Source organism: Cryptomeria japonica, unplaced genomic scaffold (assembly GCF_030272615.1).
Source record: "Cryptomeria japonica unplaced genomic scaffold, Sugi_1.0 HiC_scaffold_17, whole genome shotgun sequence".
Taxonomy (NCBI): domain Eukaryota; kingdom Viridiplantae; phylum Streptophyta; class Pinopsida; order Cupressales; family Cupressaceae; genus Cryptomeria; species Cryptomeria japonica.
The window spans coordinates 215537-240756 of NW_026728839.1; the positions used below are offsets into that span (position 1 = coordinate 215537).

At 39.7% G+C, this 25220-nt stretch overlaps 1 protein-coding gene across 3 annotated transcripts in view; it reads right to left on the reverse strand.

The window, feature by feature from the left end:
- LOC131050272 (FKBP12-interacting protein of 37 kDa) overlaps positions 1–25220 on the reverse strand; it is a 137817-nt gene that overhangs the window by 67251 nt on the left and 45346 nt on the right. The gene's annotated exons all lie outside the window — the stretch shown is intronic.

Sequence of the window (25220 nt, forward strand, 5' to 3'; positions counted from 1 at the left end):
GTTGATCGCCTTAAGGTTATCACCAACCTCCTGAAACTCTTGCTCTCTTGATGTACGACCAAGGGCAACTGAAGTAATCTGGAAATCCATAGGAGTAGCAATGTTCGCTGTCGCACCTCCAATAGGAACAACAACCTACGCAATTTGCATTCCTGTCTCATCTCTAGCTATGTGCGACAAAATCTCAGCTCTCTTGGGTTCTTTCTCTTTATTGCTCCTAGCTAGGTAATCATCAATGTCATCAATAGGCTATACCTCTATCATTTTCTTACTCTTTTCCATAATTATCAGCCAATCAAGAATAGCGGCCATCTCCATACCATCATCGAGATACATATCTCGATCAAGTCCTCTCAATGCCGAGATAACATCATCATCATTATCAGGATTATTCCTGGTCAAATCATATATCTCATTTCCCAAACTAACCTCCAAAAGGACAGTAAGGGATCCCAGTTGATCATCATTCTCATTTGGTGGAGCAGATGTCGTTGTGGCATGTAACTTCTAAATGTTCTCTAGTAGTATCACTGTTGGAACATTGTTAAGTTTCCTTATTCTGTTCTATTATTTCAATTTCCTTAATTGATGAGACACTGAGAGGTGGTGAAGGAATAATTGTCTTTTGTTTCTTCTTCCTTCTTCCCTCTGGCCTTGACTCCTCTTGGTGTGTTTTTCCTTCTCTTGGGAGCTTGACTCTCTTCGTCTGCATGAATCCTGACATCACTAATAGTCCTCTAATTATCTTCGGAAGTAGACTCTTCCGGCTTCATCTTTTCATAAGTGAAGGAAACACCCATATCAACTAACTTATTCATCTGAATATCTACCCATGTACGAGAGAAACTCAAGACCTCTCTCATCAATACATTCAAATCAATCTCTTCTTATTCTGACCAATTAGGCAATAAGATTGCCTTCTTCATTTCATTCTCATACTGTGGATGCGTATGATCCCTGTCATCTAACACCTGATCAGGAATGAGGAAAAGTCTGCACTTCTTCATGAAATCCATTGACATTCTGGACCACATTCATCTCTTCACTTCCTGCTCGTCCATCAAGTTGGCCCAATAATCTTCTATGTCTACCTTGTGGATGAACTTCTATCCCTTGATCCTTCCAACTTTCTTGTCAGGATCGAATCTTTCTCTTTTCTTGAAGGTTGCAAATCGATAGAATGCAAGCTCCTCACTCGTAATGCTGGCGGCTAAGGCAGACTGGCAAACCTCCAACATCTTCCCAACTGAAATAGGGAATGTCATGCCTATCATATGCTTCTCTCTCTGAATGGAATCAAACTCTAGAAGCTATCTCACCACTTCCAACAAGATCATTCTGTCGGACGGATACCTAGGAAGCCTGTAGGGTTTGGATTCAAACCCATGAATCCTAAGGTACGTGAAAGTGGGAAACTGAATATACCACGATCTATATTTCTCTATTAGCTTTGTTGCCTCCTTGGACAATCTTCTGTGGATTCTACCTTGCAGCATCCACGTGATGTACATGGTGAATACATCATTCACTCTCTTATAGTCTTCAATTCTATACATGTTCAGCTGGGGATAGCACTCATGACTCCTGAATTGTCCTTTCCCATTCTCGACTTCACCTTTGCATATCAATCCATTGTATGAAACAAACCGTGCAAGCAGCTATACTAGGTAGGAAGTCATGGCGAATGACTTGGACCGCTCTATATTCCTCAACTGAAAGTCCAGATTGTCACTTATGATTCTAGACCAATTTATCAATGTCCCTCTAAGACAATCTTGGATGAAGTAGAACATCCATCCATCGAATATTGCACCCTGCGGCGTCCCCATCACTCTGTTAAGCAAGAATACTAAGTCACTATATTCCTCTTTGAAGTTTGTGCACATGAGTGTCTTGGGAGCCTTGGAATGATGAAGCCTAGGCTCGATCATCCACTCTTTGTTTATCATACTCTTACACGCATCCATCTTCTTTGTGTACCGCTCTTCATATTCATCCTTCATATCCGCTCCGCGTGGAATTCCAAACACCTCATCAATCACATCCTCAGCAAGGTAGGCAATGATAACGCCCTTAGGAGTCTTGATCATTCGCGAGCGAGGATCATAACATCGTCTACACTCCAGGATAAGCTCACTACATTGTATGGATTGTGGAAATTCAGCGGCTTGAAAAATACCACTCTTCATAATGTTTACATACACTAGGGAAGGAATCTGGTTTCCGACTCCAAACATCCGTTGTTGCATCAGGTTCAGGCTCAAGAAATGCATATTTGTATCCATAATCTCCTTCCATCTGGATGACATCTTGGATTCTAGATAGAATCCAGTCTCCAGTATCTTTTGTTGTTCTCTTCTTTCCTTAAATCCGGACTTCTACATCGCACCTGTACAAAGCTTGAAGTTAGAACTTAGGAAAAATACAATATTCTTAATAGAATTCCTGACTTCCTACTGATTTAGGCTAATTAGAGCCTGAAGTCAGAAAAATAGTCCACTTTAGGTAGATCTTAACAATTTAAATACAAAATGTGACAAGACTAGGATATGAAAACCCTAATGAAATCAACACCTCCTTATACTTGAAATTTCGTGCAAATCATAGTGCAAAGGAGTATACCGGATCAAGAGTGACTAGGGAAAGGTGTGAAAGGTTGTGTTATCACAAAAAATTATGTCTGAAGACACCTTCTGCAATCAACAATGGAGGTCACAAATCTGAAGAAAACTTGCAACTAACTAAATTAACCTCTCAAAACATGTTGCAATCCTTCAAAAATATGCACAAACTTGATAAAAATCAGTCTTGATGATGAAAATAATCAATCTTGGGAACATAGGTATGGCTGGTAAAAGATAAATTTCTGAGGACAAGCAGCCAATAACACAGTTGCAGACCTGAGACAGTCCTCCAATGGTCTGAAAATGATCCCAAAATGCCTCCAAAATATCTCCAAATGCAAATCACTAAAGTGGCAGTTGGTTGGGCAATAAAAGTTAAGTCTGAAAAATGAATGTACAGCCAACAATGGAGGTCAAAACCTGAAGCAATGGAGTGGAAACTCAGATCTATGGCAAATGACACCAAGTAGGGAACAATGGTGGCATAAAACATGCATAGAATTCACCAAAATATGCTCGAACACTTGCCAAAATAAAAATCGAACTTTCCAGCTATGGCGCCATCCTCCACAAATCTGAAAATGACCTTCGATGCACCTTCCAATGGTCTGAAGACAGCAAACAACCGGGTGATATCAAGGAGAATCACCTTTGTTTGGAGATGAAACTCCAAACACAAAAAAAATCGCCTTCACCAAAAATTGCAATTTTCACAAAAATGGCGGACTTCACCAAAATCATGGCATGGGGGGGGGGGGGGGTCTCAATGGCAACAAACCAGTCTGAATCAGCAGCAAAAAATAGCAGCCCCAAGGAAAATCGCCAACTTAGAGGTAGGAGCCCTCTAAAATGATCAAAGTTGCCAAATGGAAAAATCGCTAACTCCCCAAAAAATTGAAAATCTGAAACAATGGAGTCAATAAGCTTCAATGGCAGCAATGGAGTGGATGGTCCAGCTGGTTGGAATGGAGGAAGAAATAAGTCTTCAATACTTCACTTCAACACTTGCTCCAAAATTGCCAACTATGGAGAAAATCACCCTTGCATGGAATCCACCTAGCAAACTTAATAATAAAATAATGTTGGACTCCTCCCTTTAAACTTACTTTCATCGCCAAATTTCACCACACAAGCAATGTGGGATAAAACACTTGTTCTTATACTTGCTTGAGTGAAACTAATTTGCTTCTAGAAGGTTGAAAACATTAAATGTTCATTGCAAATCATTTATTAATTGGTTTCATCTTTTAAATAATCATTGTCTTTTATTAAAAACAATTAAAATGAGGCTCATTTATTAAAATATTTCAATTTAAATAAAAAATGGGCCAATTGGGGAAAAACGATCCTAGTAAGGATTAAAAAATCCTCACAAAATCACTTTAAAAATCGTCAAGTATCCCCTTAGGGGAAAATCGATCCCAGTCTGGATGAAAATCCAAACTCAAAATTATCAAATGTGCACAAAATAGGGCTAGGGGAAAATCGATATGAGTGTGGAATGAAAAATTCCACTCAAAATTAAGTCATCACCCAAAAAATACCCCTCTAGCGGAAAAATGACCTCAATCTGGATGAAAATCTGAACTCAAAATTATGAAATGCACTCTCAGTGGAAAATCGAGATGAGTCCGAATGAAAATCCGGACAAAAATCCTTAAAAACTTGTCACAAACACCTGGTGGAAAATCATCCCAGGTGTGGAATGAATGCAAACATCATCAGCAACCTATCCATACCTCCCTGGTGTTAAAACGTGGGTAGTCAAATTTTAATGCTTCCACTTAGTCAAATTTTAATGATTCCAAGGGAAAAACGACCCTAGTATGGATTCACAATGGTGGAAAAATGAGGCAAGTATGGATTTCCCCTTCTAGTCTGGATTCTAAGAGGGGAAAACCATGGGTAGTCAGAAATATGAGGGGAAAAGCACCTCTAGCATGGAATTTTGACCTTTTAACCCTTAAAATATGGATTTTACTCCGGTAAAATGATGATTTTTCCACTCAGAATCACTTAGAAACTCCGAAACTTAATAAAACTCAACTGGACTTAGGCAAATTCATCAAAATTGGAGCGTGACACAAGGAAAACCATCGGAACAAAGTGCAAAATCAACCTAAATAATTCTCTAGGAGCGAGAAAACAACTCCAAAAGGTCTGAACACACCTTAGCACTTAAGATCACCAACGAGGACATTTAAAACACGTTAACACTCCAAAAAAGGTCTACACTTAGACAAAACTAGGATCATCTAGAAATCTCAATTTTCACGCACTTGATCCTATAACTTCAAAACCCTAAACGGCACTAGGCGTGATCAAAACTCCGAGACTCGGGCACAAGAAACACAAAATTGCCCACTAAGCAGGCAAAACCTTAACCTAACAACGCAGAAAGCAGGAAAAGAGGGGGTCCCTGTTAGCAATGGGGTGATGTGTGAAAAGGTCAGAACAGGTCCCCACTTAGTTGGCCTATGGGAACCCTAATGATAGGCCAATCCTGCTCAACTGCCTGCCAACTAGAGAGGGGACATTACACATAAAGACTGAATTTATTGTGCATGGAGATCCATGCCTGGTGCTCACCCATCTCAACCATATTGAAGTCACTATTAAAGACCCATTGTGCCTCAAGCCCATTCATCCACACACAAAAGTCAAAATGGGCCTTTCAATTGCACCATTAGAAGCTTAAATATTAAGAAAGCTTAGGGCTTTTTAATCCAAGTTAAAAAGGAACCACAAAACCCTATTTAATGGGTTGCAGCCATGTGCAATGTAGTGAGACTACCACTTGTCAGACACAAACATTACCATCCTTCTATGACCTTGCTCATGATTGCTACTCAAAGCATGTAATGTCCCCAAATTTTTATTGACTTAATTAAAATTTAATAAGTTGTCTAGAAATTAATATTTTTCCAAAAGGGATGACTTTAATTGATTAATTTAATTAAAATAAAATAAAAATAATAAAATATCAAAAATAAGTCACTTTATTTGTTAAATTTAAAATCAGAAATTAATTTAAGCAGAAATGCAAAATAATGAACACTTCAACACAGCAAGTATCCTAGGAAAACCCTCCTTGAGGGAGAAAACCCCAGCCAATAATATTACTTTTATTATTGAATAATTGTAAAATCTGTCTTTGACAATTTGGCCACTCTCAAGGCCGAATCAAAGATGAATTATAGGCACCTTATTGGGTGCGAATTTACCCATGAAATAATATCTACTCTCAAGATATCGATCTGAAGCAATATGCCAATCTGCTGAAGATATCGAACTCCTTCCTTGAATGCAAACTTTTCTTTATGTGTTAATCGAATGAAATCCTTGTATATATACCAAACAAGGTGACTCTTCACTTAGATCGGTCTCCTTTAGAAGAATATAAAATATGATTTTGTAATAAGGCCAACTTGCCTTAATGATTATTTATTATATTAACTTAGGAGAAAATATCTCCCTAAGCTACAAACACTAACACTCCATCTTAGCTAGGGAGGTATTTTCCAAATATCTTCGTCATGGAGTCTCTCAACATGACGCCCACAATGGCTACACCAATTTGTGGAAAGCTCAAAGGTTCATCACAAAGTCTCTCAACGTGATGTTGTCATGGAGTCTCTCAACATGACTTCCACCATGGCTACTCCCATGTGTGGAAAGAAACACACATACAAGTGCCCATCACGGAGTCTCTCAACGTGATGTCATCATGGAGTTTCTCAACATGACGTCCACCATGGCTACTCCCATGAGTGGAAAAACACAAGTACAAAGAATTCATCACAGAGTTTCTCAACATGATGTTGTCATGGACTCTCTCAACATGACGTCCACCATGGCTACTCCCGGAGGGTGGAAAGACAAGGGCTTTTACCTCAAATTTCTCTGTCACAAAGAAAAAAATGCATTACAAGGGCTTTCACCTCATACTTTTCTGTCACAGAGAAATATACACTAACAAGGGCTTTCACCTCATACTTCTCCATCTCAGAGAAATATACATTATAACAAATCTTCATGATGATGTGGCTCCCTCTGAAGCTCCAAGTTCTTGCATCAACCTCCTGACCTCCTTGTCCAAGGTTGCCTCTTTTGGTTTGTTAGACTCCCTCTAAATGTTATTTCCTTCTCTTCAAAGAAATTGATCGCAATGACAATAAGGTTCTTCCTCTTTGAGAGATGTCTCCAGTCACCAACTCAGTCTCAGAGCTGCAAGCATCAAGTTCTTCCTTCCTTCTCCCTTCATCTCTTTTTCTGCCCCTTTGAAAGAGTCACTTCCTTATCTTCTTCCCATTAATGCTTCCTTAATTCCTTTGCTCCGTTCACTGCTTAAGCAAATCTGATCGGATCTTTGCTTAGACCTTCTCTGATACCATGTTAAGTTTAAGATCAGAAATTAATTTAAGCAGAAATGCAAAATAATGAACACTTGAACACAGCAAGTATCCTGGGAAAACCCTCCTTCTTGAGGGAGAAAAACCCAGCCAATAATATTACTTTTGTTATTGAATAATTGTAAAATCTGTCTTTACAATTTGGCCACTCTCAAGGCCAAATCAAAGATGAATTATAGGCACCTCATTGGGTGTGAATTTGTCAATGAAAATAATATATTAATCTGAAGCAATATGCCAATCTGCTGAAGATATCGAACTCCTTCCTTGAATGCAAACTTTTCTTTATGTGTTAATCGAATGAACTCCTTGTATTTATACCAAACAAGGTGACTCTTCACTTAGATCGGCCTCCTTTGGAAGAATATAAAATATGATTTTGTAATAAGGCAGACTTGCCTTAATGATTATTTACTATATTAACTTAGGAGAAAATATCTCCCTAAGCTACAAACACTAACAATATTAAATAGAGTTCTCCAATTTTGATAAATATTAAAGTCGGCCTAATCTTCTAAATGTTTCCTAGAGTTCTTTATAAGGAGGCTGGCTGGGTGCAGTAAGGCATGCTTGTGAATTTGCTATGATGATTTATGAGAAGTTGAGGATAGAAACCTTCAATTGATCAACAAGGGTTGGACGAAAACCTCACTCTTCCTAAGGGTGGATTTGTGAAAGAATCTACATTTGTGCAAATTGTAAGAGTTTGTTTCAGAAATAATGATACTTGCTCCTATTTCTTATTTGAGTAATAAGGTTACTGTATTCTGAATAATAAAGAAGGCTGGCTTATATTATGATGGTTTTTTTATATTTATCACAAGCTTCCTCCTTATTGCCATAGCGATATGTATTTGGGTCTTTCACTTATCAATGCACATGGAAAAATAATATTTCTCAAGGCATTTGATTATCTATTTAGCGGATGGTTTGACGGCATCATTTTAATACTCTATCAAAGGCTGCAATATTTCTAATGTTTGGCCGTTTTATTATTTCCTCTGAGGCCTATGTGATATTGGCGTCACTATAAAAGCTTGTCAGGAGAAATTATTTTACAGTGAAGGAAATCAATGAAATCATTTTATTCAAGCCAAGGAAACACAAAGGGTGCAGACTAATATTTGCAGGGCTTTCAGTCTGGCTTTTAATTAATATCGTGAGTTCTGGAGCGGTTACTCATTTCCGTAAGCTCCTAGCATGAAGGATTATTTCACATTTTGGAACAGGGACTACATCTGAGTGGGAACAAGGCTGAACAGTTTTGTTGAATGCTGTATTGATATTCAGTCTAGCACAAAGCTCTCTGTATGTGTAAGGCAGGTTGTGTGGCATCATTTCCTTGAGGGCACCTTTTGTGGCTATTCCAGATGACGGATTGTTTGGACTGGAATCCTTAGCAGTTTGTGGGCTTCCTTTCTGAGTCATGGGCCTCCTTGACAATGACTTCATTGGAGATTATTGAGAACATTGAAAATTGATAGGATCAGTATTGCCTGAGGTTCAAGCACAGCAGAAGGCGTGACAGAGATTCAAGCATATTGCAGCTGAAGAATAAAAGGGTATATTTGAATTCTATCTGCTTTCCAATATCAGCGACTTCCAACGCTGGATATAGATATATTTCTTTGATTGTATTCTGTGCTGCATTACAAACTGATATCTTTCTTTTGCTATGAAAAGGTCAGACATTCTCACTGTATCAGAGTAATTTAATTCTGCAATTTGATGTTGGGTTACTCAATTCAAGTACTGTTCTTTATCTTGTATTAAGTATTTCATGACATCTAAACTTTTGTAAGCTGGTAAGTCTGAAATGTAAGATTCAGCAGTATTGAAACATTATATGATCAGAAAATCAGGGGGAAATTGGGAAAATTCTATTAGGAAACTTCACAAAGAAAAGCTATCATGACATGATGGGCAGCCAAAAAGAAAAAACCATCTTTATCTCTTGAAGGCAAAGAATGTTTAAAGCAAATCTCTGTTGAAACTCCTATATAATGTATTTGTGGTGTGAATCTGTAAGGTCAATGACGTTTCATGAGTGACAATTCAGGAAAACTAAGGGTCTAAGGACATATCCTCCATGTTCAAACCTTCCAATGCAAAGTACCTTGTCATGCCCCCACCATGAGACTTCTTAAAACTGTTCTCAAAAGAAAAATGAATACATAGTAGATGAAGGAAGTATTTTCAGAAAACTGTCTTATCACAATAAGACTTCACATTTTTCTGTAGTATCGAACCCAAGGAAGTAATCATTCAATGTGGCTGTTATGACTGACCAAGAAATGTTAACACAAACAAGACCAATCCCTCCCATCGCTAAAATATTAACCATATGCAACACTTCATACCACGGATTAGGCATTGGATTGTTAACAAGTGCACGAGATTAAGAAAACAATAAGGATTGTATGCATATTAAAAATAATGTTATTGATCCCTGTTGAGGTGCAGTCACCTTAATTACTATTAGTTAGAGGCAAAGGGTATGCGTTGGTCTCTTGTTCAATCAGGTAGAAAGGTACAAACATTCCTAACTCACCACAGGGTTAATGAAGAGATGCATTGATTAGCCGTCAAGGCATCAGGCTACTCTTTTGGGAGATGCCACCCTTAGAGGAGGTGTGACTACAGAAGAGACACATCCCTTCCATCACAAGTAGAGGAGAGATATATATACATGTTGCGAATCAGAACTAGGGAGCATCAAAAAAGAATTAAGAGAAAGGGACTGCAGGTTATCCTGGTCCGATCACTATAACTGGTACGTTTTCTGCCAATGTACTGATAATTCTTTATCATAATTCATTAAATACACACACACACACATGTATATGTTTGTGTGTGTGTGTGTAATCTGGTTTAAGGTTTATATATATATATATATATATATATCAAACAGAATAATAATCAATTACATAAATCAAACATGTTTAAGTAATTCTTAAACTAGTATGTAATCTGGGAAATACTAAATAGCAAGATAATCAATAATATAATCCAGAATGACAAACTACTTATAATGTCCATAATACAAAGTGATATGGCCATAACTTTGTCCTAAGTCTTACACAATTTCAATTCTTCTATTCCCCAAGGGAAACAGTGCTGTTAGGGAGAGGCAGAGTAAATCCACTCCAAGATGAAAGAGCCCCAAGGATGAGAGGACTGATGTTCCTGACATCTGGGCTGAATTAGGGAGGTGGTGTCATAGCACCCTAGACAAGCCAATGCCCCTGGGATTAAGAATGAGAAGGGATTAGGAATTAGGACTGGAGTAATGACAATATTAAGTTGAATTATGGACAACTTTAATTATCTACTCTGAATTATTGTAATATACTAGGTTGTAATATATGTTGCTCTTTGGAAATTGACAGCCTCCTAATAGAGGACATTACGTGTAATTAACACTAATGTTGATAAAATGAAAATTTCAGTTAGATATTTTAACAGAAATCCTCCAAAATCATTTTAAGGTATACATGGTGTGAAAGTTGAGATGGTTTGGTTAGATATTTTTGCAAAGATAATGCTCTTTCTAAAGCTACCAATTCTGATCACTTTCTGAGGCATAAACAACTTGCCAATTAATAGAATATTAAAATAATGTTAATTTTAGTATTAATGCTCAATAGTGTATATTCTATTTTGGTTAGATCATCTTCGATCTTCTCAGCAGTTTCTTATTAGAAACTTGCTATTCTTGTAAATATCCTTGTATTATTTATGAGCCTCTTGCTCATTCTGATTTTAATCAATCAATTCTTTGAAATCCATTGCGTGTCTCGCATTGTTTTATGGTATCAGAGCCTGGTTTAAAAATTCGAATTTTTTTTTAAAAGCAAAAAATTCAGTGTGAATTTTTTTAGTTCTATTGTTTTGAAAAAAAATCGAAGGATTTTTTCCCTTCTTGTTCGGATTTTCGGTTGGCGCAGTGCGTGCATTTGAGTGTGGTAGTGTGGGTTCATTAGTGATCACGTTTTTTTTTGGCGGTCTGTCTGTCTTTGCCCGCGCGCGACGTCCTGTTGTTGGCTCACGCGGGATTTGTTTCGACCCGTCAAATCTCCTGTTGCTGGTCCGCGCGATAACCACCTCTGCTCGTGCCTCCCTCCGTGGCTTACGCACGAACTTCACAGCACGCGTTTTCTGACGCGTGAACTTCACAGAGTGAGCCTTCTGCAAAACTTTCTGTGAAAACCCACGACCTTCGGAATTTATTTCGATTAAGGTGTTTACCTTCTGTTTTTCATCGAAAATAAATTTTTCTTACAGAATCTTGCTGGGTTTTTTGAAACCTAATCTGCGTAGTTGCTCGATTTTTCTGGGTGGCTCGATTTTCGAGCCCCCGGATCCAGATTCTGACAGCAGATTCCTTCTGGGTTTTTCACACGCATTTCTGGGTTGTCTTTGGATTTTTCTGGGTCAGCCGGGAATTTTTTTGGGAAACGTGCAAATGGCTTCTCTCACCAATCTGATGTTAGAAGGCAATCAACGCTTTAATGGTCACAATTACAACATCTGGAAACAGCGTATGTTGACCATTTTTGAATATAGGCGTCTTGACCAGCTTGTGTTGGGAAAAGAGCTCAGTCCTGGTACACCTGGTGCAGATCAAGATAAGTTTGATGAACGCAATCGAGAGGCAGTTATGCTTCTCAAACTCTCAGTGACTGATGATCAGTTACCGCAGATTCCTTCCGGCAAGACAGCTTCTGACATCTGGAAGCATCTGAAGGAATTGCATGAGACATCCGACAAGAGCCGAGCATTCTTTCTAAAGAATCAGCTGTTCTCCATTATGATGGACGAACGTATGTCCTTATAGGAACACCTCACGAGGATTAAGGACATTCGAGATCAGCTCGAAGCTATTGGTCGGACTATGGAGGAAGAAGACATGGTAGTAATCACTCTGAAAAGTCTTCCGAAATCGTATGAACACTTCATTGAGACCCTCAATATTACTTCCACCAATGTTGATCTGAAGTTTTCAGAATTGTGCACCAAACTTCTACAGCAGGATCGCTGGAAACAACAGTTTGGTAGTGATACTACATCAGCCTCCTCGGAAAATGCCTTCACAGCTCAATCCTTTCAGAAGGATAAAGGCAAATTTCAGTCCTCTCAGCCTTCTCAGCAGAAAGGCTCTTCTCAGACACAGGATGGAGCTAAGAAGAAGAATGTGCAGTGCAATTACTGTCACAAGTACGGCCATATGAAGAAAGATTGCCGTTAGAGGCTCGCTTCTGAACAAAAGAAGCAGGGAGGGTCACACCAGAAGGCGCATGTTGCTGAACATTCCGAGCAGAAGGAGTCTGCCTTTTATGCCTTTATGGCTAAGAGGTCTTCAGATCATGCCAGGTCTTCTACTTGGTACATCAACTCTGGTGCATCACGTCACTTTTCTCATCGGCGTGACTGGTTTACAGACTTCTCACCTTTCAGTGATTCCATTGTATTTGGCAGAGGTGAGGAGTATACAGTTGTTGGCAAAGGCACTGTTCAGATACAGTCTGGTGGCAGGACTCTCCTTTTTCTGAATGTGTACTATGTTCCTGGAATGGAACTTAATCTGCTCTCTGTCAGCCAGATTATGAGGAATTCTCCTCAACTAGATGTGGTGTTCAGTGCTCACAAGTGTTTCATCTTTGATCGGGAGACTCCTCTTACTGTTGCTGTTGGTCTAGAGGATCATGGCCTATATAGGCTTCTTGACACTGGTGATTCTCCTGAAGTGGCTCTGGCAGCTCGTGTTTCTCCTCTCAGCACTTTGTGGCATCAAAGATATGGACATCTCAACATTTAGTATCTCTCTCAGCTATCTCGGGAGGGACTTGTTTCAGGTTTACCTGATATTCAGACTCAGCATCTTGGAGTCTGTGGCGCCTGTCAAGCTGGCAAACAGCATCGGACTTCATTCACACATGGAAAGTCTTCGCGCGCTTCTAAGGTACTTCAATTACTTCATGCTGATATTTGTGGTCCTATGAATACATCTTCTGTTACTGGTTGCAAATATTTTTTGCTTATTGTAGATGATTTTAGTAGAAAGATGTGGGTGTACTTTCTTAAACATAAATCAGATGTATTTAGTATTTTTCAGAAGTTTAAGTCCTTTGTTGAAAAAGAGTCTGGACATAGTATCATTACTCTTAGGACAGATAACAGGGGGGAATTTTGTTCTTCTGCATTCTCCAACTTTTGTGATACCCATGGCATCAAACGCCAGTTGACTACACCCTACACTCCTCAACAAAACAGTGTTGTCGAGCATCGCAATCGTACGGTTGTTGAGATGGCTCGCTCTATGTTACAACACAGGAGTGTTCGGAATAAGTATTGGGCTGAAGCAGTGTTTACTGTTGTCTACCTTCTTAACCGTTCTCCTACTCAGGCTGTTAAGGGGAAGACTCCAGAAGAGGTTTGGTCTGGTCGGAAGCCTCAGATCAGCCACCTGAAGGTTTTTGGCTCTGTTGCCTATGTTTGGATTCCAGATGCTAAGCGCTCCAAGTTGGATTCCAAAAGTCAGAAACTCATGATGACAGGATACAGTGATCACCATAAGGCCTACAGACTGATAGATATCGACACTGACCGTCTTATCTTCAGTCGTGATGTTGTATTTGATGAAGACAGAGGATTCTTTCAGTCCCCTTCTTCTGAGCAGAGTTCTGAGGATCAGCCTCACAGTGTTCTTATTCCATTAGGTTCGCCTGATGGGAGGGATGATGCAGAATCTATTTTCGATGATGCACTACCTGAGTTCCCTCCGGAGAATAATCCTCCTCCTGTTGCTCCTGTTCCTGGTCCTGCGCCTCTTTCAGCTCCTCCAGATGTTCGCACTTCTACTCTCCGGCCTAAATGGTGGGCCAAGACCATTGGTGATCTCAGGGATACTGAGCTCATTGAGGGTAGAACCTCCCGTAATAAGAGCAAACAGCAGCATACAGTCAATTTTGCTCTCATGGCTAACATACACAGTGTTTTTGAGCCTCAGACATACTCAGAGGCTAAAGGTATACCTGAGTGGGAACAGGCTATGGAAGCTGAGTTCCAGAGTCTTCAGAAGAATCACACTTGGGCCCTCTCTGACCTTCCTTCAGGGAAGAAGCCCATTAGCTGCAAATGGGTGTACAAAGTAAAATACAAAGCTGATGGAACCCTAGACAAGTATAAGGCTCGTCTTGTTGCTCGTGGGTTCTCACAGAAAGAAGGCATTGACTATGAGGAGACTTTTGCTCCTACAGCCAAAATGAGTACCATACGGCTCGTTCTTGCCTTGGCAGCCCAGTTCAGTTGGAAAGTCCATCAGATGGACGTCAAGAGTGCTTTTTTGAATGGTGACTTACAAGAAGAAGTCTACATGACGCAACCCCCAGGATTCAAGGTTGCTGGTCAAGAACAGAAGGTCTGTAGATTAGTCAAAGCACTCTATGGTCTGAAACAAGCTCCTCGGGCTTGGTACACGAAAATTGATAAGTACCTGACAGATCATAACTTTCAGCGGAGTCCATCTAATGCAAACTTGTATATCAAGCATTCTAGTAATGATATTCTGTTTGTGGTTGTCTATGTGGATGACTTAATCATTACTGGCAGTTCAGCACATTTGATCACTGGGATCAAACAGGATTTGTGCCACACCTTTGATATGACAGATTTGGGACTTCTACATTACTGCTTAGGAGTTGAAGTCTGGCAGACTGAGAACAGTATCTTTCTCTCCCAGTCCAAGTATGCCAGAAGTCTTGTGGACAGATTCAGAATGCAGGATTGCAAGCCTGCCTCTACTCCTATGGAACCCGGGCTCAAACTTTCAGCTCAGTCATCTTCACCAGTTGTGGATGAATCTCTGTTCAGGCAACTAGTGGGCAGCCTCATCTATCTTACTGCCACTAGAACTGACATCAGTTTTTCAGTGAGCTACATTTCACGCTTCATGACAGCTCCCAAGGCTGATCATTGGATAGCAGCGAAGCGTGTGCTGCGTTATGTGAGTGGCACTCCTGATTATGGACTTCTGTACACTCGGAGTTCTGATCCTATACTCAAGTGGTTACACAGATTCTGACTGGGCAGGTTCGGTTGATGACCGTAAGTCTACAGCAGGGTATTGTTGTGACCATTTCACACATCGCCCCATTAAAATGGGGACCCCCTCTTTTTTGCTCGTCTTTCTCTTTGCTTTTTAGGGTTTTGGTTTAGTGTGTTAGTCGTCTGGATTAGGGTCAAGCCTTAGGGTTTCCGTTTTATGTGATTTCAGGCCAGAGTCCAGTCCATCTTGAGAGTTTTTTGAGCTTCCTCCCGTAGGATGCAGTTTTGAAATGAGGTAAATTCGCCAGAGGACAAGAAAGTTTGTCTAGTTTCAGTCGGAATTTTGAGTGCAACTCCAAAATTTTGCCTAAGTGTTAATGATGAGATTTTGATATTTTGTCTGATTGAGTGATTTTGACCAAATTTTGAGAATTTTGATAATTGATTCCGGGCATTGGAAATGACTTGTTTTTGCCTTGAGAAGTGATTAAAATCCTGAAATCATGATATTTGGGCCTGTTGAAGACAAATCGCTCCTGTCCCTCGCAGAAGGACCGGAGCTTGTTTCTCAAAATTTTACTGTCTTTGCAGGATCAAGACGATTTTCGGATTGGAAGAGATAAAGGGAGGCATGTTCTTTCCATTGAATATAATTTGAAGAATTTCGCAAACATGGAAATGTGCCAGGAGCAAAAATCGCTCCTGTCCCTCACTGAAGGACCGGAGCTTAAAATCCAACATTGACTTGTCCTTGCAAGATGTCAACAATTTCGCAATTTGAGGAGAACCAAGGAAGTACATCCTGTCAGTTGAATATAATTTGAAAGCGCAAACTTGAGGAAAACTAGACCTAGAAGCTAAATCGCTCCTGTCCCTCAGCCAAGGACCAAGGCGAACTTTAATGGTAGCTCCCATCCCTCTCCCAGGGACCAGAGCGAATTTCTTTATAAGGCATGTTTTGGACAAAAATTTAGTAAGTTTTAAGTTTGAGGCAAGTAAAGGTGGCGTAACGGACCTGTTGAAGATAATTTGAAAATTGCAAAACGCCAGGTGAACTCCATATTGTCCTAGGCGCTCCTGTCCCTCAGCCAGGGACCAGAGCGATTTCTTCCTTAGACCAATTTTTCGCCAAGTTGAAACAAATTCTATGCCAAGGATAAATGAAAGGGGGCACAACGAGTCCATTGAAGACAAATTTGGGAGTTAGCAAAACACGATTGAGCCTACAAGTGTCAGTTCGCTCCTGTCCCTCAGCCAGGGACCAGGGCGATATTAACTACATCACTCATTTTCTTCCAAAGATCACATCAAAACAAAGTTGCATAAGGTTGAAAACGTCATTTGGAAGGCGACAAACAAGAAGTGAACGTCAAAAGATCACAAATTTGAGCTGAAAATGCAAGTTCGCTCCTGTCCCTCAGTCAGGGACCAGGGCGAAATATTGGTTATGTCGCCTTCCTCCCAAGTTTAAATCACTCCAAGTCAAAGTACAAGGTGGCAATGACGTTTGAGGTGTCTCGACAAAGAATGAAGTTGCAAAGACTGCCAAAGATGAAGGATTTGCACTAAATGCCCAAGTTCGCTCCTGTCCCTCTCCAAGGGACCAGAGCGAAATGTTCAAATGTGTCCAAATTTAAGTTGCCACTCACATTTCAAGTGTTCGAAAGGGAGTAAAGAACATCATTATACGCCTTGAAGACAATTGCAAGTCAATCTGGTGAAGGATTTGCAATATATGCCCAAGTTCGCTCCTGTCCCTCAGTCAGGGACCAGAGCGAAATCTCTATAAAGGTTTAAGTTTTGAATGATAATCACATTTCAAGTGTTCAAGAGGGATCAAAGGACATCGTTTTACATTGTGAAGGCGAATGCGAGTTGATAGGAACAAGGATGAGCCCAAGATGCCAAGGATCGCTCCTGTCCTTCAGGCAAGGACCAGGGCGATATTCACTACACTAGCCAGTTCCTTCAAAAATCACGTCTAGCCAAGGACATGCAGGGTTGCACAAAGTCAAAAGTGTTCTTAAGAAGGTGATATGCGAGAAACCAAACGCCAAAAGTGATCAACTTGAGCAAAGAAGCTAAATCGCTCCTGTCCTTCAGGCAAGGACCAGGGCGATATTAATTAAGTCACTCATTTTTCTTCAAAAATCACCTCAAAACAAAGATCAACAAGGTTGAAAATATCATTTGGAAGGTGATGAACCAGAAGTTAAGGTTAAAAGATGGCAAATTTTGGCTAGAACATAAAGTTCGCTCCTGTCCCTCACCAAGGGACCAGGGCGAAAATCATTCAAACATCAAATGTGCCTTGTAAAAGACAAGTAAAGTATGCGTGGAGTGAAGGGGTAATGTTGTTACTTGCCAAGTGATGAATATTGGCGATCAAAGAAATAAGGATCAAGGAGAACACAAGGTTCGCTCTTGTCCCTCACTAAGGGACCAGGGCGATATTGACCTTAAGATGCATTTATCCACAAAGTCGAATCGATCAAGCTCGAGATACCCAATGAAGATGTCAGTTTCAACGTGAAGGTGGTGATTTTGAACGTAAAAGGCAAAAGAATCAAGGTTAAAATGCTAATTCGCTCCTGTCCCTCTCCCAGGGACCAGAGCGATATGGTTTGTACCCTTACCTCTCCCAAATTTTGGCGCTAACACATTTTTTGAATTTTATTAAATGCTAAAAAATCGATAAAATTTGAATATTCAATTAATAGCATTTAAAAAATAGCGCAAAGCATTTAATCAATTATTTGTTGCCTTTAAAAAATCGAATTAATTAAAAAACGAAGGCATTAAATGAATTAATTATTATTTTAAATAAAAATTGGTGCGCTTGGGTTTTTATTTGATTTATTTTACAAAGTCGGCCTTATTTTTTAATTAAAATTTGTTTTAAATTGCCTTATTTTACCAAGTCGGCCTAGAGGTAATTGAAAGGGCAAGCGCCTATAAAGGGGAGGTAAATTATTTCATTTTCAAATCATCATTCATCCTTCATTTGCGATTTGGAGAAGACAAAGAAGTGCGAAATTATCATTAAAGGAGAAGTGCGCATTGTGTTCAAGTGGAGCGAATTTCATCAAGAATACAAGGTGCGAATTTCCATTCAAAGGGAAGAGCGAAATATCAAGAAGGCAAAGGGAGTGCGAGTTTGGTTAGAGTTGAGCGAACTTGCCAAGATCACATCAAAGACCCCAAAGGTGGCGAAGTTGCTAAGGAGGACGTTCGCTTGAGAAAAATCACGTGGAAAAACTTCAAATTTTGATTTTTGCCTAGGCGAATTTCTTAATTTTGCATTTTTAAAGTTAAGCTCTCAAGAGAGGTATGGCGATGTGATCCCTTGTCTTAATTTTGAATTTTGAATTTCAGTAGCTCAATCGTTTTTAGGAAATGATAACTCAAGGACTTATCATGAAGTTTCCTAAAATTAATTTAATCTCTAATCTATAGTTATACATTGCAAAATCTAGTTACTTATTATGGAATGTTGTGTAGGTATTACAATGGCGACCCCGAAGGCGGGAGCATCCACCAGTCGTCCAGCTCTCATGAAGGAAAATCAAAAGAACGAAGAAGTGGAGACTAAGATCGTGTCTAAGTGGAGCAACATCGGAGATACCAACTTGGGCAACTTCAGTATGAAGAAGTTTCGAGAGGTCCCTTACATCGGCAAGCCATCACCTGTCGCTAGGAGGATAATTGAAAGTGGCATCATTAAGGCGGCCGGCTTCCCTCCAGCAGTTCAGTGCCATGAGTTGATGATCGAGTGTGCTCGTCATTATGATCCTCAATCCAGAACAATCGTGTCCAAGGAGGGAAACACTTTAGCTTATCTTTCAAAAGAAGCTATAAGTGAGGCTTTCCATCTTCCAGAGCACAGAGATATGGTCTACAAAAGCATAGAAGGAGCCAGGTCCATGTACGAAGATGATCCAGATGCTTGCCTAAGCATCATCAACAAGAACTGGTTACTTAAGAGTCGTCCTCGCCTGAGCAAGATCCCGAACACACCACATAGGATCAATTTCCAGGAGGAGTACAGAGATTTGATAACAATGCTCAACCGAGTCACGGGAGCCCCTCAGGTGTTCTACTTTGAGAAGTGGATGTTCTACTTCATCCAGGTGATAGTTCAGGGAAAAGGAACAATTCATTGGGCTAGAATGATTAGCCATTGCTTGGACGTACAATTAAGGAGACTCAAAGCTACCAAATCCTTCCACATGAGTTCATACCTCATATATGCCTTAATCAGGAGCTTTGAGTATGCAGGACTACCTCACAGAGTTGGAAGAGGACCCGGCAAGGTCAGAGTTTGTGATTCCTATGTTCACTTGCATCATCCGCCAGGAAGCAACTACAAGTTAGTTAATGATACCTTCACGATGAACATCACAAGGACGTTGCAAGGTGGGATTCACAATCGACTATCACAGGATGCACAAGAGCTAGTAAAGAGGTACGGTGCTTGGTTTATCCAATTTCCGAAATTTACTTATATCAGAGTTCATGGATGTCCTTCACCTCCATACATGTTGCCGAGATATCCGACAGACAGAATAGTGTTACTTGAGGTAACAAGACAGTTGGCAGCTTATGCGAAGGCATTCAGACACAGACATGGAAATGGAGTTCCTGTACCTATCATATTGGGCAATTCAGTTGAGGTATGTCCTAATGCTTTAGCCATGGATGATGCAGAGAAGGAGTTAGCTTTGTATTCTTTTTCATTCTTTGCTTTGAGAGAAAGCTTTGATCCACATGGATATATAGAGGAGACAGTCGGTAGGAAATTTAAGCATGAGTTTCAGATAGAAGATTTTATGATGAATCTTTTAGACGATCTTGAAGTGAAAAGAAAGATGCATTCTAGATTGCCTTTGGATTTCATCAGGAAATGCAAGATTTACAGATTGGCCGACCAAGCACAGGACAGTGGCAGACATCTCCAATCATCCTATGATCGAGAAAGCAAAACAATGAGGTTAGATTGGAATGAGCCCAAGGTTGTGGATCTAGATGCTCTGATGGCTCCAGTCTTGTCTTGTACTCGCAGATGGGTTGATGTGCAGCATCAGAAATTGAGAGAACAAGGCATAGCTATGACTTTTACCTTGGAGGAGAGACCAGCTGAAGGTGGAGCCAGTGTAAGCGAAGGCAATCCTAATCCCAGAAATACAAGTGAAGGCAACCTTCGAAGTGCAAGTGAAGGCAATCTCCATCCAAGAGGCTCGAAGAGGAAAGAAAGCCCTGAGAAGAGAGAATCTTCCAAGAAGAAGCAAGAGGCCAACCGAGATCGTTCATCTGGTACGTCTTCTCGACAAGAGAAGAGGACATTTGAGATAGAGGAGTCTATGGAGTCAATGGTACAGAATGATAAAGAAGGACAGGCACCAGGTGGATCTCTCCAGGACAATGAGTTGCATGAAGATAAAGAAGATAATGAAGTAACATCTCCACTCAGAGAAGAAGAATTGCTTAAGGAAATACAGGTTAAAGAGACAAGATCTGCCATCCCAGATTGGTTGAAGGAAAGATTAACGAAGGTGATTGTGATCGAGGACGAGGACAATGTGATTGATTTGGAGAGCCTTGTTGGACATTCCCAGGAAGTGACAGAGAAGAGGAAGGCTACCAAGATGTCCAAGATGATTAGAGATGAGACTGGATCCAGAAAATTACAGATAGCTACACCGGCAGTGGACAAGTATGAAAGTGAGATCCTCGCAGAAGAATATGATGTAGAGACATTTGAGCTAGGTCCATCCACAGCCGAACAGACAATGGATGATGCCACCGATTCATTTGAGGCATTGAAAGACAAGCTTAGGGAAGAAATGGAAAAAAATAGAAAGCTTGAGAGAGAGGTCGGTGCATGGAGAACATATTTCAGCCATCTCAATCAGCCTTTAGGACGTCAGGATCCAACAAGATCACCCGTACAGGCACTTCCCCTTCAATCAATTAGTGAGGCAGAGAGATTCAGGAGTTTGGTCCAGCATATGAGCACTTGGATGGACAAATCTCATACAGTTGCCGTAGAATTTGCAACAAGGATGATGAAGACCATTCACCGAGCTATCCAGGTTCTTGAGATCATCCACAATTTGATGATAACGGTAGCCGCTTTTGCTCATACCAAAGATGTTATTATTCCTGTCTTGCAAGTAATCAGACAAACATCAAGGAAGGTCTTAGCGCAGGAAAAGATCATGGATGGAGGACCTCACAGTTTACTTCAGTGGTCAACCTTACTCCAGATGAAGGAAGTTCTCTTTGAGGACATCAGTACTAGATGTAGCCATGTTGAGGAGGTTATCAACCCGATCCAGGACAGGGTATTTGAGGTACTACATACCATTCTTGGCAGGAGGATCGAAGTTGAGACAGATGTGGATTTGCAGGAATTGGAGGATAGAATTAAGGTCATCTTTTGCAAGGATGCAAATGTTATCACGGATGAGCAACGGGACCAGATGTTTGCTACCATGCTCCTGATTGAGAAGACTAAGGAACTTGAACCTGAATGGGACGCTGCTCTTCTCAAGTCATTTGATCAGGTCATCCACCTAGAAGAAAGAATGAGGAATCTTCCCGAGATTCCAATCGCTGAGATCGAAGGAATCGTATCAAAATTCATTGCATATGCTAAAAAGGAGCATTGGAAAGGGAATAAGATTCTAGATGAGAGGTTGTTATAGATGACATGGCACCTTAATTGCCATTGGTCTATGTCTCCTAGATTTTTGTGCCAAATTTAATATTTGGCTATGCATTTAATATTGTTCAGTAAAAAGGAGGCTATTTGTAATAAACCCTAATTAGGGTTTAGGTGTCATAATCTTGACCGTTGATCTGCTTTTTGATCAGGACCGTTCATTGTAATTGAGGATGCTATTTATACCCTCATTTCATTTCATTTTGTCATTAGAAATTAGAAGATTAGATTATTGATGTATTAGAGAGAAATTAGAGATTAGCAAGTTGTTTTTGTAGCAAGATTGAGCTTTGAAGAGGGAATTCAAACAATTGTTGTACATGATGGCTTGGAGATCAATAAAATATTGAAGTTATGGTGTTTTATTGCAATTCTCGTGGTTATCTTCATGGTTGTTCATTTTCTTGAATCATTCTCAATCATAGTAGTGTGTTAATTTGAAGGACAAAGTGTTGGACTTAATCTTTGGTAGGATTCACTTTCCAAACCACTAGCTTCTTGCTGATTGTAGGAACGCCTTGCGTGGTCGACTGGAGATACTTGAATCGCTTAAACCTTCAATCGTTGTTGTATCTTGGATATGTACCTTCGTGGTAGTATCTTTGATCTTTGACGTATTGAAAAATCATTTGTTACCTTAGAAGATCGCATCAATTTCAATTGAATTGTTAATTTATGGCAATATTGAAGTTGGTAGAATCTCACCGAGTCTCGTCCGCATTGAGTCATTCTTAGGGTTAGACTAGACTAGACCTCTTGCAAACCCTACTCTTTTAATATTTTTTGAAAGTTTGTTTAGTTTAGGAAAATCTTTGGCAACGTAAGGCCCCTTGATGACACAGCAATCACAACGACCACTGGTGCTTATCCACACGTAGAGACCCTACTAAAAAGAACATTGGAGTCATCCTAACTGATCCTTCTTGCGACATCTTCAGCAATTAGCGACTTTATTCAAGAGAGGATAAGATGCCTTTGGGTATTTTATTCTGTGTATGATTGTGTACAAAATACACGTCAACAGGTATGTGTTTAGTTTGAGATCTGGTGCTATCACATGGACTAGTAAGAAGCAGCAGGCAGTGGCTCTCTCGTCGACAAAAGCAGAGTATCGGGGAGCAGTTAAGGCATCTTGTGAGGCGGTTTGGCTTCGACGAATGCTTGCGGATATGCATGTATCTCAGGCAGGTCCTACTCCCTTGTTCTGTGATAATCAGGGAGTGCTCAAACTCGCCAAGAATCCAGTCTTCCATGAAAGAACCAAGCATGTGGAAACTCATTGTCACTATATTCGACAGCTGGTTGAAGACGGATCCATCCAGTTGCTGCATGTTCCTACCTCGGAGCAGCCAGCAGACATCTTCACCAAGCCCCTTGGTCCTGATAAATTTGTAAAATTCAGGGGGTCTATAGGTGTAGTTAATAGATTGAGCATTAAGGGAGGGTAATAGAATATTAAAATAATGTTAATTTTAGTATTAATGCTCAATAGTGTATATTCTATTTTGGTTAGATCGTCTTTGATCTTCTCAGCAGTTTCTTATTAGAAACTTGCTATTCTTGTAAATATCCTTGTATTATTTATGAGCGTCTTGCTCATTCTGATTTTAATCAATCAATTCTTTGAAATCCATTGCGTGTCTCGCATTGTTTTACCAATAATTCAATATTAGGGGCTGATGGTATAAAAATTGTGTTATCATGGATGGAATTGAAGATGCAAACTAATGAGTTTCAAAAACTAGGAACCAAAATAAGAAATTATCATCACAGGTTGGCCAATTGAAAAGTGTCGATAATGATAACGATAAAGATGTGGAGATTTTGCACCTCAATAACTATTATCACGATCTCCTCAAAGAAGTCATGAGTTTGAAGAAAATAATAACACTATAGAAACAAAATTGATATGTTGATAAACAAAGTTTCATTCTGTTAATGTATTTCCATACTAACAAAATAGTTCAAACAAACAAATTATATCTAATAGTCAATTTTCTATCAAAGTGATTCCAACCGTGAAGTTGTTAAACATGCACGATCAACCAAAATCTCCGAATTTTGCAAAGGTTAAGAATACCAATCAGCAAGATACAAAGAACCATGTTAGAACCCACGAACACCCTTCCTATTGTGAGCATTGTTCCCTTCATTGACAAAGTTCTAACAAAACCATTCATGATTCTAAAAGCTATGGTTGGATTTTGAATCCAAGTTGGAAAAGACATTCTTGGAGTTCAGCCAATAATACTCAACTCAATACAATTCAAGTGTCGGTTCCAGAAAATACTTGATTTCTATTAAAATTGATCCTAGATGGATTGAGCTCAATACGAGCAGTCAATATAAGATATTGATCCTAGGTGACTATCGTTTGCTAGTAAAGTGATCTGTAGTGTCCCCATTTTCAGCACAGGTTTTTGGAGAAGAAATAATTTAAATAATTAAATTAAGTTGTCAAAATTAATGTTTTCAGGCAACTTGTATTTGATTAATTATGTTTTTAAGTTGAATATATTATTTTTATAATGTGACTTTACCTAACGCCAAAAAGTGAAATAACATAAAGTCACTTTATGGAGCAAAAAGAATTAATATTTAAAAAGTAATGATATAATTTAAATATTGCAAAATTCCAAAGGGCTTTTAATAGTAGGTTGTGGAAACTCATTCAATCATTATTGGTTATTCATTTTGGTGAAACCCTCTTTGGGATTCCGAGCTATTGTTCAGCAATTCAATCTAGGACAAAAACACTAAGGTGAATATTGGTTTTGTGGACAAAAACTCACCTAGGCAGTTTTTGCAAGGTTTGGAGCAAATATCTTTCAGATTCACAGGTTTGTCAGGTTTTCTTTCAGGTACAAATTGTTAATTTTAGCAACCAGATTAATAGTAAAGAGCAGAAAATCAGTATGCAAAGCAAAATAGACACATGACACACATATACCCTGGGAAAACCTCCCTCAACCCAGCAACAAGATTCAGATCAGATTATATTAATGTCAAAAGATAGCCAAGTACAAATTCGCCCACCTAGGGCATGAACAACTGACTTATCTGAATCTCGAATTTATCTGAATCTCGAATTCTGATCAGAATTTGACTTGTCCCTTCAATCACAAATAGGGCAGACCTGGTGCAGATCAGAAGCACAACAATCTGATGATAATCACCACCCTTGACTGGATTCACTCAGCTAGAGAGATGCGCTATGGCTCAGAATAAATTCGCTGATCTCCAAGGTAAGTTAGCTGACCTCAGAGCATGATTGCAGGCCTTCAATGTATATTCGCTGAGTCTTAGAAGAAATTCGCTGAGTCTTAAATGTATTCACTTGCAGATCAGATCACTGGATTGAATGAATGCATGAATGGTGTATTGGGTTGCTTAGATTGCCTTGCTTATATAGGA